Raw genomic sequence first — 15,123 nt, 5'->3', positions numbered from 1 at the left:
AGAACCAATGGCACTGTTGCTAATGTTTTAAACTTAAAATTACCTTTCTGAGGCTGAGGGAAGAGATGAACATTACAACCACCATCCTGAAGTAATGTTACCTTCTTTCGTTGTTTTGTATTTGCCTGATATTTAACGGCTGGTGGCTGAAGTTTTCTGTATTTTTATAGAAGATGTTTTCCTCAGGTAGTTGCATCATTTGCTTTCTGAAGGACCATTTGACTCCACATTAAATAGCCAGGAAAAATCCCAGTCTTTGGGTGTTGTAAAGTTTCTTACCCATTCTTCTCCAATGCAGTGTGACCACACAGGTCATTGGATTTGGCAGTGCAACCAAACTAAGATGACCCTGTCTCCTGAAACTTATTCCCACAAGTGACAGGGGAGAAGCTGGCGATATGACAGAAACCTCTGAAGGTGACTTTACTACTAACAAGAATCAGGTAACAACATCCTTGCGAGCAGCATAAGGTGCAAAAACTAAGGCTTAACTAACAAGAGACTATTTCAAAATAATCTCTGAAGTAAATCTGTGCTTCTCACCTAACCCAGTTTAAACATTCAGCCTAAAAGTTCAAGCAGATGCTAGATCACACAACGGAAGGATCAATGTATTACCTAAGTGGCAGTACAATGGAATCTAGCTCTTTTTTTTGAAAGCATGATATTAGTGAGCATTAGCAGGTTTGCTGGAAATGTATATTCCTAGATATTTATAACGAAGGAAATGAGTTGCATTTGCCTTTCACTTCTGTAAGAAAATATGGCTTTAAAGAGGAATACTGAGTGACCAGATTTCTGTAGAGTTTATGTATAACTTGTTCAAATGGTAATCTAGGAAAGTAATACATAAAAAATATAGTAAAAGCACCTACAGTTTTGTGTCATCATTGGTTCCTTTTTACCCTCTGACATGTATTTAATATACAGGGTGGATTATGAACTGTAATCTGTTTTATTCACATCTCTTGCTTTGAAATTGTGGAACCAGCTTTTTAACCTTTGCTCAAACACTTCAGATCTTCAGTGTAAATAGTTCAGGTTTATACCTGCATAACACAACAAAAAGTCTGATCTCACTGTGGTTTTCTCCATTTCCTGACATTTCAAGTGCGTAAAAATCTTAGTTATTTCTAGAAGTAATTTATTTGAGTAATGCAGACTAAATTGTCAGTATTAATTTAGTTTGTTGTCAATAATTGTTTTATTGATAATTGTGAAAACATACATTTTTAATGTATATTATATTTATATTATTATGAAAATTTGCCAACAGTGTTTATCTCCACAAAAATAAGTGTGAGAACCAGGAGATCAGTAGCTATAAATAAGCCAATACCAATTTCTTAATGGGAACAACAGGCGATGTTTACACTTTTCATTTGTTCCCAGGCAGACCTAATGCCTTGTGTCTGTCTACGTCTCCTCATTTCCGAGTTCAAGCACTCTTTGCAGTAGCATCCTGGATGTGACCTGAAACTGTGCTGGGAAACTGGCTGTCTCTGTTCCTAATGACATCAAATGCTCTTTAAAATTTCCCATTAGAACAAAAATATTCAGTCACCCCCTGAGATGGGTTACAGCAGTGTAACCCGACATGCCAAGGTTGAGGCTTGCAAGTTTTCTTTGCCAGCTGTGAATGTTCAGGTGGTTGGCAAGGAACTCAGGTGGTTGGCAAGGTGGTTGGCTGGTACTCATGGCTGGAGTGCAGAAATCCTACTAGAAAACTGTCGCTATCTTTGGTGTGGGTTCACTGAAAGCAGCCTGGTCTGAAGTGCAAACAGTAAACCAGAAATCACCTACAGAAGACAGGTGGTATTGGCAGGTGTCGCAAGCTGCTCTGCTTGGCGGGTTTTGCTGTGCCTCCAGTGCTGGGACTGTGGTGGCACTAAGGGCAGAGATTTGAGAGACAGCCACCCCTGTGATCTGATATTGCTTCCCGGGCTGAGCAGAGTAGAGCAGAGCACAGCAGAGTAGAGCAGAGCACAGCGTTTTCGTCCCTGTGGTTTAAATTTTATGTGGTTCACATGTGAACCCAGACTTTCTCAACTCTAGCAAGCCTCTGCTTTCACACATTTCAAAGCCATGGCACAACACAATGTAGCTGATGAAACCCCGGGACCAGGGAGGTTTCAGAAGATAAGGATGGAGAGACACTGAAGGGCAGTGGATGATCCCTCACAGATCCTGTGCCCACTCCAGCAATCCTTACTCATATCAAATGATTTCAATTACTTGAACTTCAGACTCTTCCCTTTAACTACAGAGTTTCCCCTGAACAAGGAATGCATGATTTGATTTCCTTCACTGCCATGTCTCAATTTAATCAGCTTGGTAGACACCCACCGTTTTTGGAGGGATTTGGGGGAAGGAGTGCTCTCATCCTTTCATTGTTATTCAATATAGTCACATGAAGAACCTAAATATAAACAGATGTCTGTTTTTGAAAAGTCAGCATATTGCTGAAATTGAATATTTTTGTTAGCGTCACTGTCAGAAATTTTATTGCAGAACATTCAATCTCTGGTTTGTGTTCAAAGAATATTAAGAGATTGTTGCTGCACTGAAATTTGGAGGGTTTTCAATAAGATCACTCTGCAGCATTCACTTATTTATTTATTTAGTGTCCGGACTGGCAGAAACTGGAATTACAGCGTTCCTTTGGCTACCGCTACTCACCTTGGGGACTGGGGTGGGGTGAGTGACCCGTGCTCTGTCTTCTCCTTGCCTGTTGTGCACAGAATGAGATGGCATGCCTGACTGCGTTCTCCTTTGCATCAGATCTGTAGAGGAAGCATGAGGGTTTAAATCAGATCTTTGCAGCATAACCAAGGGACTTCTTTATTGAGGGTGGTGGCTGGATGAAGTGTCTTAGCAATGCGTGGTCTTTGGCAGTGCAAGGGGGATATGCACGGGGGCTGGGTTCCCATTCCAGAGTGGGAGCACAGGGAAAGTGTGAGCAAAATGAACCAGGAAGAAATAACCAAATTCTTTCGGGTATTGTACAGGTTCGCTAGTTACTGGTTCACCAAAGCAATATTTAAATACTTTGTGTATGAATCTGAATAAGTCAAAACCAGCATGTTTGTTTTCATGTGTATATGTGAACTTGGTGAGGAGAATGTCAACCACAATGGAGTTTGAGTAGGTCCTGTTAAAATCAGTGGTAGTTATATAGAAAAGGTTTTCAGTCATTTCTCAAGCATGTTTGCAGCATCCTCATTTTAAAGAAAAAATTTAAACTTTTTTTCAAGTGATAATAGCGAAATTGGAAAGTTTAACTTTAAAATGTCAAAGGTCCTATTGTCTGGGGACAACAGCTTTTGCTGCATAAATGTGCATTTGGCAAGGAGGAAAGTTCTTACGGTTAGCTGGATCGACACCTTTGGCCCTTCTGTGACTCAAGCTCTGGTTTTATTTGGTGTGGGAGCTGGGAACAGAATGAAGATGCAGCATATGCAGGAAGAAGGTGGACTTACTAAATGAAAAGCTTTGGTTTTCTTTACTAGAATAAAACATTATCTTGATGGAAACTGTGAACTTTAGTCACTGGGAAATTAAAGAAGATATTTGAAGAATGTTGGATCTGTTCTATGAAAATCAGTCTAGAAGTCATCAGTGGATCAAGTCTCCTTGGGGTATTGCAGGAACACTGGATAAAATCCAGCTTAAAATGAGGTCAGATTATACTTGCAATAATATCCAAACTATGGGGTTGGTTTTTCCTGCCTAAAACAGCTGCAGACAGAATTGATGCTGTGTGTGCTGCATGAAGGTGAGGGTTTGTGTGCCGTGCTCCTTCTCAGGTATTCTTGCTTTTAAAAGCTACACCTGTTTTGAAGACCCAGATTCCAATTTCGTCATGCTTTCTCAGTCTGAATGCTGTTTCACTCTGAACAGAAATCTGCTTTGATCACAGTGATATCTGTCAGATACGATGCTACACAATGTTGGGGAGCAGGAGACTCAACCCATCTGGATGCTCGTGGGGCTCTCGTCACAGAACTATGTGATCATCCCAGTAATTATGGGAGTACTTCTGTGAGAAGGGAAGCTTTATCCTGATTTTGTAGTTTGAAATTCATAGAACATGGCTGGTGAGTATTTTGTCCAATGCAATAAACAACTCTTGGCTATGGCAGGATCTAATATGAACCATCCTTCCTAAAATGCTATTTATTCTATTATTATCCATCATTCTTGATGCCATTAAACGAGAAAATAATTGTCATTATTAATTTAACTGTTACAACTAAAAATTAGTTTTTGGTTGAAATACCGATGAGGAGGAGTTGTGTTTTGGAAATTACGCTGAAACCATCACAATTGATTTCAGTGTAAATACAAAAGAAAAATATTGTTAATTTCTCACCTTCACTGTTAGCTAGTTGATACTAAATTAAGCATATTGCATCAGATATAATATCAGCAGGCTCCTTCTTCCTATTTCTAGTACTACTACATTGTGCCAAGCCACACGTCAGTAACATCAGTGCTCCGTCTACCAACCACCACCAAAATAGAAATGATTGTCTTTCAATGGAAATAAAAGATTAGATCAATAATGATTTTCTGACTCCAATTATCTTCTAACATGCTTAGCTCAGTTGAAATACATTTCATTCACATCTCATTCCCATGAGCCATCATTATTGTCTTCTGAAGGACTTGGAGCCAAAGTTAAAGAGATTCTGTGGGAACGTTCTGTGCCTGTGTATTTGCTGCCCGTTGCAGACTGGAGTCATGGCCTTGTACTTAAGGAGAGGTTTGCAAATGGAAACGGACATCTAGCATCAGTAAAAAAAAAACCTGACCAAACACATGCAGACTGGAGGTTCAAGAGAGGTGGAAAATATTTAGAAGATAAAGCAGTTTAAATGACTATATGTATTGTAAAATGCAGTTAAATATCTACACATTTGCATCTAATCTTCTACCAGTTCTACTTTTTTTTTGAGTTTATATGGATGAGTCTGTCTGTAGGCCCTTCCAACTGCATTCTTATAATTTCTATCAAAACTGACACAATTGATCACAATTGCTGTGAATTAGCTTGTTACTATATCGTGTATTTATTTTTGGAATTGGAGAGACAGCCTAGGTATGAGTCTTCTGTGCTGTACAAGTAGCGTACAGAAACTGAAATCCAGCCAAACCTCACGGGTAGAGACCTGGCCTGGTGTAAGAAATGCCAGCTAGAGCACCAGGGCTGGCTGTGACTCTTTCTCCATCCCATATAACAAGCCATGCTACTCTACGGCATTTACTTAGTGGCATAACATAAAGCTTGGAAGGTGTTTGAGTCAGGATAAGGGCTGTCTTTAGTAATGAAGGAACCACAACAATTTTCCTGATGCATCTGTGCCTGCCATGGCAGTGCAAGTGTCTGGATCAGGCCCTCATGTACACCGTAAATGCTCTAATGCTAAATATCATGCAGTATGTCTGTGGCAGATACATGTCTGCAGCAGTTCCCACTTGTAACTAATACGTCTTCCTATTTAGTATAGCCCATAGTCAAGGAAAATACCTCCATATGTTTTGAATTATATTGTGTCTTCACTGGAGTTCTCAAGAGTATGCTATTAATTTAATATATGATTTTGCTATACATATGTGTTGTGTATAAGCTGGTCAAGATACAGACAATAAGTTTTGGAATAGCTGAGTGTTAGCATATGTGAGGTTTATCTAGCACAAATACTTGGTAGGGTCAGTATCCACGGGTATATTGTAACTGAAGCTCACTGGTCTTTTAGAGAGCTGCAAAATTCCAAATATTTATTTCATCAGTAATCTCCTTCTCAGAATCTATCTGAATAGGTCATTTGCTTGGCAATAACTCTTGTGCAGTAATTATTAATTCCAGGGGAAAAGCAGCTAATGCAACTTGAGAGATGGTGTGTTTTCTCTTTGTCTTTTCTCTGTTTTCCTTTGAAGAAGCAGTCACGGCCCTAGATACAATTTTGCTGTTCCCTTGCAATGATCGGGTAGTGCCAATTCATGTCTGTGCTCCTGTTTGAAGAATATTTTAGAATTTAGGAGAATGCCTAAGAGAATATTGAGTCAGGAGGGATATTTAATTGCTTTTATTAGTCTGGATATTGAATAACAGTGCAAAACCCTCTTGTGTTTCTTGTTAAGAGAAGCAGTGGATTTTTTTCCCCAAATCCTTGATTACTCACTATGGGTTGGGCGTCACACTGAGTAGGCTGCTTAGAGGACTTAACCAGCTTATTTTCACCAGAGAGCAGGCAGTAATTCAGAAGGGGGAGGGCGAGCTGCTGAAAGCTTGTATGTATATGTAAAGTGCTCCAGTCAGTACAGAACGGTTTCAATGGAAAATGGATAATGGTTAACATCAGCCTTTGTACAGCTGCTTTTTGGCTAAAAGAGGGGTAATTTATATTTAAAGTCTGAGAGTGTGATTCATTATTTTTCACAATAGTGCTTTGCTGAAGTTTTCCCTTCATCCCCCTTCAGATTCTTTACAGTTAGTAAAGCTACCTTGGCTATTTCAACACAGTTTCTTCATCCGTAGGTCTGTACCAGGTGAACCCTAAATCACAAACTGTGCTTGCCCTCAGTTTTTGGATAATATTTGTGAATAGCTAACATATTTGGCTGTAGTCTTACTGCCAAACTTGAAAGGATTGCTGCATTACTATGTTGCATCAACTCCAACTTGAGGTAGCGGCTCAACAGCTTTAGCGAATTGTAAGGGAGCTGTATTAATGTGTGTCCCTCTTTCTATGCTATGTTAACAAGCATTAATTGATACATTTAAAAACGACTTGCACATATAAACATTCATTTCCTCTCCCCCCTAATTGCTTTGGGAAGAATGAATGTAACTAGGCTGGACACGGTTTATTAACTTAGCTTTCTTGCCGGTTTGGAAACATTTTTGCAATGTCCCACGTCTCCACTAAAATTCTGTATTGGTTGGTGTCTAGTAGCCTGGCTGCATGGACAAAAAGCAGTAGGCTGGTGTGCCTCACACATTCATTGTAAGGTGATTATAAATTCTGGCTTTAACGCCTTAAAATTACATTTCACAAAAGTGAGAAACTTCATTGTTTCAGATCTTTGAAATGGTTCTGATGCTTTCACACACAGGCAACTGTTGGCTACTGTGGTGGGGAAATTAAAAAATGAAGCTTTAAACTAACAAGCTCTGTGTTGCTGCTTTATGATGGTAATGATTATGTTACCATTCAAGAGAAGGATTTTTCTAGTTTTGAGGGATGTACTTACCTACCAGGTTATCGTCCTGATATTTTCGTTGTTAGAGATTCATGGTTTGACCTCCAGCATCCTATTAAGACATTTACACTGGGATGGCTGAAGGGCCGATTCTAAGGCTGATAGAAACTAAGGTGTTTCAGAGTATGTAAGATGCTTTAAAGTAGTTGCAGCATATTTAATTATTTAAGAGTAATTTTCTTATAAAGTAAGAAAATTATGAACAGCAGCTTTTAAATCAACAGCCTGAAACCCAAACATATGTGTTTGATGTTATCGAGGCATTTGATGCAGTAGTTACTGTATAGGTTATTTTTGGCATAATGGTGATAATATTTCCATAAAGATTTTTAAGCACTCGTACTTACATCGCTGCTACTCTGATAGATTCACAGCTGTACACTGATCAAGCTGAAAATGCTTTCCATGTACAATTTTGGTGACAGAAAGCTATGTCTTTTAATGATGCTTGCTGCAGTCCAGAGCTAGAGGTAAGATTTGCAAGACCCTGAAATTTCACAATTTACTGCCTTCCAGAGAAAAAACCTGACCTTTGAGAAATAATTTTACAATTAAGGGCTAATACTCCTTGGTGCAATTCTCTGGGACGGAGTCCAGCCAGGTGCAAGAAAATCTTCCTCCTTTTTCATTGTGAACTCTGAACATATGTGTATCTAGGACTGCACTCGAATATTTACATTTCTTTGGGGAGAATCCACAGTGTGAAGTTTACTGTGCAGAAACTGCTGCAAACTGTTTGTATTAATGGTAATGATTTCCTTGATGGTAAACAGCAGCATCTCAAAGTTGACTGTATGACAGCAGAAATATTTTGAATGCAAGCTACTGCTGTACCTATTATAGTATTATAGCTAGGCATTACAGAAGAAAGAAGAAGTCAATCAATAAACATAGGAAGGCTTGTGTGCTCTGGGGATCCTAGGTTAGGGAACTGAACCCTTTCAAAGAGCACAGGGACTTCATTCAGTTTGTCCCAGTGCCAGTCTCCAGTGGTGGAGATTCTGCAGTCTCCAGAGGTAAATGGTGCTTAATTATTCCTTCCAGTGGAGATTTTTCTGTGAAGTATAATATAAATCTTCCATGCTCCGACTCTGGCCCATTACCTCCTGTCCTGTTCACAGTGCACATAGGAATACTTTTATTCCCTTCTGTACTTTGTCTCCACTTAGAGACTGTCATCCCTTCCGTTTTTCAAAACAGCACCATGATTTGAGTCTTCTGTCTTTGGTCGCGTTTTCTAGAGCGCTGGTCACTGCTCTGGATGCTCTGCGCATGGACATGGACCTGTGTCCAGAAGTGGATGTAGCGCGCTGGCTGAATCTTGGAGTTACTGATGTGATTCACGGACTACCTTCTGGTTTATACCTCCTTGTATGATACTTGCTTATTTTTTGTTAAGTTTACTCCTTTTGACATCTCACGTTAAATGAGATCTGCTGTCACCGCTCCAGTTTCCATGTGTAATTAGTGCTTCCTCATGAATTACTCAGCTTGTGTTTGTGCAGGTGGTTATTCTGTCATAAATGTAGGATATTGCACCAATCTCCATTACATTTTATCCTGCCTTTCAGACCCTTCCCCAGGCTGTCAGCATCTTTTTTGAACTCTAATCCTTCCCTCCAATATTCTTGCTGCCTTTCCCAGCTTGGTGTTACCCATGAATATCATATCTCCATTGCATCATGTACTTCATGCATGAAAACATAAGCTGGAACTCTACTTAGGGAAGATCTTGCCAGTTCTCACTCAATAGATCCCAAAACCCAGCCAGTGAACTACTGAGTATAGTTTTCAAACCAATTTTGCACATCCCTTATAGCAGCTTCTTCTAAGTGGTGTTTTCCTAGCATGAAGAAGTGTCTAACACCTTAGAAAAGCCAAGCTAAATTGCAGCCACCACTTCTCCCACACGCAGAGCCTGTTTGTAGAAGGAAATTAAGTGGGTTTGACAAGATTTTTATCTTGACAAATCCATACTGGTTGCTGCTGCTGCCCTGATTATTTTACAGGTGTTTATGAACAGTGGGTTTGAATTCTTGCGGAATTTTTCCAGGAAATGAAACTCAGTTGACTTGTTCAGCATTTCTCAGTTCCCTCTTGCCTGCACTTTGCAGCTCAGAAATTGTCTCTTTCTAGTTTTCTGTCACCTGACACACCCTCCCAAATTCTCAAAGATAACAACTGCTCTGAGTTTGCTTCAGTAATTCCTGCAAGTGCCCAGGGCTGAGTCCATTAGGCTCAGCTGCTCTGGTACTCCAGCTTTATCTGCAGGTGACATGGCCTGTTGTCTGACCACTTGAGGGTCTGATGGCAAAACCTCCATCATCAGCTCATTCTATGATATTTCTGTCTCTTATGGAGAATACAGGGAACGAGAGGTGGAAGTTGTGTTTAGAGCATCTAGCTCTATTTACTAGCATTTACTAGCTCTATTTACTGCATGTAATGACACTATAATTTTCCCCCTAGCTGAGAGATGCAGGAGGTGAAGAGAGAACTTAATCTTTGATATTTTGAAGTCTGACTGTTAAGAGCACGGAGGCTGGTAGTGCCAGGGTCAGAGGTAGTACGGACCAGCTCCCTCCATCAGAGAGCAATAACTGGCTCCCCAGTGCCTTCCAGCTACATTTTCCCAGATCCAAGCCCACTGCATTGGTAACTTTCAGTTTTTTGCAGGACTGTCAACATCTAGCAATCAAAGCATGAAAACTTTGAAAACCTAAAGAAAAATTAGAAACAAAGTTCCTAAGAAATCTTGAGTCTCAGCAATGATCATTATAGTCTTTTATATAATAGTCTTAAAAATAAATGTAATGTGAAACCAAATCTCCAAACACTGAATATCTGGGACTTTATCTGCTAGCAGAGGGAGAGCAGCTTTCAAGTTAGCTGACTGAGCTCCAGATCACTGGCATTCTAGTGAAAACACTGTTCTAACAAACATTCATTTTTTTAACTAATGTTTATGAGAATGTGGGAAATAAATATCTTTGAGTATGTAGATAAAAGCACAGAATGTTTAAGAAGTTATTTGCCTGTTAAATGACTGTGGCAGGAGGCCACAGAAATACACTTAGGACATTTTAGACCAAATAATAGCTATATTAATATTTAAATAAGTATAAGTCTCTTCTAGTATTTTAGAAACACTCATCACCCTGTAATAGTTTTGTTTTCCACTTAAGTCAATCCTTAAGTCTATAAGGCTCAGTCACAACACATTGACATGTATTTCATAAGGGACAGTGACAGTCAGTATGGGGCTGACTTTTAGCTGCTGCTTGTTTCTGATTTTGTTCTTTCTGCAGTGGCTTCTCAGGTGGTAATTTCTTGGTGGTGTTCAGAGCAGAGTCCTCAGTTAGAAACCCTTAAAAAAGGGATTTACTCTCCTCTCTTGCTGTGCCCATTGACACATGCACGTGCTAAGGATCCTCTGTACACAGAGTATGAAAGCAGATGCTTGCTTTCAGGTCCAAAGCTGTCATGTGCAGCACCAGCCTCTCAGGAGCAGAGATGGGAACGTGTGCTTGGGTCGGTGGCAATCTGGGCTGCAGGATGTTCAGTCATTTACGGAGCTGCTTATTTGAGTGTACAGGAGCAGCTGGATAGACATAAAAAATAGTTCATTATACATATTTATATTTGCATTCATTTACACACAGATGATTGGTATAACAGCAATGCATTTAGTGACAAGAACGGCATGGTTGGATCAGGAGTACGTGGTGTCTGCGGTCCCCAACAGTACAACAGACATCACAGAGAAGCAAAATAATGTGAGTGCTTTTTTGTAGACTCTGAAACTGAGCCCATCAGCTTGATTTACTGGGTCTTCCTTGACTCGCCCCTCAATTTTAAATCTCTTTGTGTTTTATTTCCTTTATTTATTCATCAGCACACACAGACGCGTGCTTTTAAAGAATCTGCATGCCATCCTTTCTCAGTAATGACAGTCTAGTCTCTTCTAGGTGTTGGAGCTTTTCACAAAAGCTTATTTTATCAACAGTTTGCTTCTGAAGAAAATAATATTGCTCAATAAAGCAAACTTGTAATAATTACGATTTTAAAAATGCAATTTATTCTCACTTTGTGTAGATCAACTGTAACTTCATTTAGTTTACACAAGCACAGGTAGTGGATTTGAAGCCTGTATTCATCAAAGCTGCCATGTTCATGTCAGCACTGAAAACTGTAAATGATGAGGTTATCGGTCAGGGAGATACTACATGATTTGCAGTATGCTGATCAGCCCAGGAATGGGATTTGTGGAAAAAAGATGTGTTTCAGAGTCATTGTCTCATCTTGCAGAAAGCGGGGTTAAGAGGGGAGGATTTTTCTGTGTTTATCCAAAATGATTTGGCTGGGAAATTTTGGCAAATTCAGTCTGCTTAAAGAAGCTAAAACACATTGTGGACTGAAATGACGGAAAACTTTATCGTCTCTGAGTTGTATAATTAAAGTAAAATGAAAGTTGATTACTAATTTTTAAAAGATACTGTATTATCATTTTTGCAAGTAATGATGTAACAATTTTTATTTTTAAAGGCAAACGATTTCTTTTTCCTCTCACAAGCTAAATAACTAACAGAAGCATAACTTCAGGAAGCGTTTAGACTTTAATGCAATCTGTACTATTCTGTTTAACAAAGAAAAATTTGTTGCCAATCATGCAACAAAATGAGTCAGTGAGAGCTGGTTCAGTTGGTACAGGAGCTTGAAAGCAAGAAACAGCAGTGTTGTGTTCCCTCCTCCCGCTGCTCTCAGCTCGGGAGGTGATTTTTGGTGTCACGTAAAGGAAGGCTGGGATGCACTTCAGTGCGGAGCGAATTCCGACAGATGCAAAGCTGTGCCATTGCTGCGCAGGAAAACTCCACTGGTGCGCAAATGTGAGGCGAGACTTTCTGCGGCTCCTTGTTCGGAGCTTTATTGAACACCAGAGATCTGGGTAGTACATGCATGGCCTTTTCATGAAATGCATTACTTTGGGAATTTTTAGTGTTCAAATACAGAGTTAACTTTTTATAGGAGAGAGACTTCTAAGACATTTAACTTTGTGAGCATAAATATACTCCCTTAAGAGGTGACTGAAAGCTTTTGTCTGGAATGTTGCTGGGGGCTTCACAAGCCCGAACTTGCATCTCCTTTCTTCCCATCTACCTTTGGCATTTATTATTCTGAAGTGTGACATCAAGCCCTTCTTCACTAGAACTGATTTGAATAAAAATGGCCAAGCGCTTTGTGGAAAGCCTGGAGGCAGGATTTGGAGGTATATTTACTCATGTTGCCAAAGTTTCGATTTTATACATTTTTACATTATTTGACTTTGCAAATTGTTTTGGGGTACGAGTGTGCTGATGGAGATAGAATAATATTTTGAAACACAGATCTGGATGCAAGCTGAGATTCCAGAGGCCAGTAAGATTCTAACAGAGTCAAACAGAAATACTCTGTGCTTTCAGGTTTTGAAGGCAGACGGAAAGCAGCACTAAGCTCCTTTCGGAACATCCCAAGATAACAGCAGTTGGGACTGACAGTTCTCTGACTCCCTCAGCCAGCACTTCATGGTGTTTTCCAGATGAGAAACTGCACTGCACGTAGCAGGTTTTCTTTGATTAGTGCCAGAATTTTTAGACAAAAAAAGATATGTAGCTGGAAAATGAGGTTGTCTAAAATAGTTGTATTTTTTTTCTGTAGTTTGTGCTTCACTAATATGTTCCCTACATATTTTATTTTTAATAAATTCTGTACAATATCCCTGCAAGACAATGCATCTTCCATGAAATCCTAATATTCTAGGAATCTATCTTCTACAAACAGTTTTGAGGGGATGTCACACCGTACAATTACTAAATAGTCGATTTAATCAGATTTACATCAATTAGCCAGTTACGCCAGCAAAGCGTAAAATGGTGAGGAGAAAACCCGTGCTTGACGTTTTGGATAGTCCCTCACCTGTCATCTTATGAGGGTTTTACTGATAGAATTTTAGCTGTTGGTGGACATAAAGGGGAGCAAAAACTTCTGAGCTTAAGCAACCGCTGTTCGGTTTTCTTTTACTTTTCTAGTAGCATTTTCATAATTTTGATTTGACATACCAGGAGCTGTTATTCAAAGCTTCACCAGAAGTGCAGCCCACATGAAACTGCCACCTCCTGGCTGTTCTGAGGGCCAGAGAGCAAGTCTGTGTGGCTGCTGTGCACTGTGTGCAAAGTGTAGGTGATGGCTTGTAAATACAGATAAATGCCTTTTTAAAAGCCTTTTTTTTCTTCACTGACAGAGAACTTTGATCGATACTTGCATAGGGCAGTGGAGACATCCAGTGGCCAATGTCTTCAGTGACTGACAAATAGATTCTGGATTCTGCCTGCCTAACCAATGAAAGGCTGATGTGAAAAAAGGCATTTTTAGGAGGGTTTTTTTTTCCCTCTTTAAATTCAGGAAAGAAGAAAAGAGTTCCAAATGCAACACAGTAAAAATTAAGGTCTGTAGAAGAAACTACGTTAGCTGGTCATGTCACTTAAAGGGATACTGGCCTCGAGCCACTGTTAAACATACAGCCTGCAGCAGTTCTGCTGAAGGCCACAGTACTTACTCTTCTCATACTCATGTAAACCAACTGATTAAGTGCTCTCCTGAAGCAAGGCCAACAGCGCATTGACATCGACAGTTTAGATTTAAATTGTTATCTTAAAGTTTTTATAGACAAATGTGAATGTATTGATTTAAACTTCAAATGAAAAACTCAGTTTTGAGGACTGACTGAAGAAAATTATTATTAACAAAATTATAATTAACAAATTATGGCTCGATGATTATATTTGTGGGATTTCCCCAATGCCTGTAAAAGCTGTAACCAGAGCAGAAAAGTACATACTCTTATAATGATTCTCTGCCATTCACAATGTAAACAGCTGATGTTTATGTCACAGAGCAGTTATGCCACTGTTATTGTGCAAAATCCCCTGTTGTATGAGGTATCCTATCTCTACACCAAAAAGTCCCCCAACAAACACCTTTGAAGGTTATTACGGCAGCTCTTCAGATTTATCACTCTTGTAGAAGTAATTTGAAATGGCAGACATGACTGAGCTCACTGTGGACATTTAAACATCCCAACTTCCCCAGTACTTACATTCCTCTCCTTTTACAGCGGACCCAGGTAGAACATGCATATTGTACTGGGACAAACTTTTAGGCTGTCAGAACAAATGGTAATTTCATAAAAAGCACATCAAACTTACACCTGTTGCTGATTTACAGATGTCCAGCTGGTCAAGAGAGACTTGAATATGAGTGTTTTTTATGAATGACTTGTGTCTAGTTTGTTTCTGTTAATTTCATTGGGGAATAATAACTAATTTTCCAGGTACTTCTAATGGATGACAGTAAATCTATAAGGTATCATTAATAGTTTTTCCATAGCAATGGGATTTGGGAGGAACAGAGAAACTAGAAAAATTGGAGTAAATGACAACGTTTGCAAGTTTCTTATTGCCATAAACACTAAATATGAGCACAAGATTATGGAACATCAGGGCCTTTAAGAAATATTTCACTTCACTGAAGAAAAGTCTTCACTTAATCTACTCCACAGTAGTTCCCCCTGACTAACACAGGACTTACAGGATCTGGGAGTAGAACAAACTGTGGTATATTCAAGTAAAGATGAGAAGTTTGACCAATATCTTCAGTTATGGCTCCATATTTGTTAAAATGTACTTGCAGTCTCATTATAAAAGCTTGAATTATTATTTTTTTTTACTTAATATCTGAACCCCAGTGCAGAAAATATATATATATATATATATATATATATATATATATATATATATATATATATATATATATATAAAGTTA

General features: G+C 39.2%; 1 protein-coding gene across 6 annotated transcripts in view; it reads left to right on the top strand.

Moving 5' to 3' along the window:
• THSD4 (thrombospondin type 1 domain containing 4) overlaps nt 1–15,123 on the top strand; it is a 310,710-nt gene that overhangs the window by 141,712 nt on the left and 153,875 nt on the right. The window lies entirely within an intron of this gene.

This window comes from Columba livia, chromosome 11, assembly GCF_036013475.1.
Source record: "Columba livia isolate bColLiv1 breed racing homer chromosome 11, bColLiv1.pat.W.v2, whole genome shotgun sequence".
Classification (NCBI taxonomy): domain Eukaryota; kingdom Metazoa; phylum Chordata; class Aves; order Columbiformes; family Columbidae; genus Columba; species Columba livia.
The sequence above is the reverse complement of the archived record's forward strand: the minus strand, read 5'-3'. Positions and strand labels throughout refer to the sequence as shown.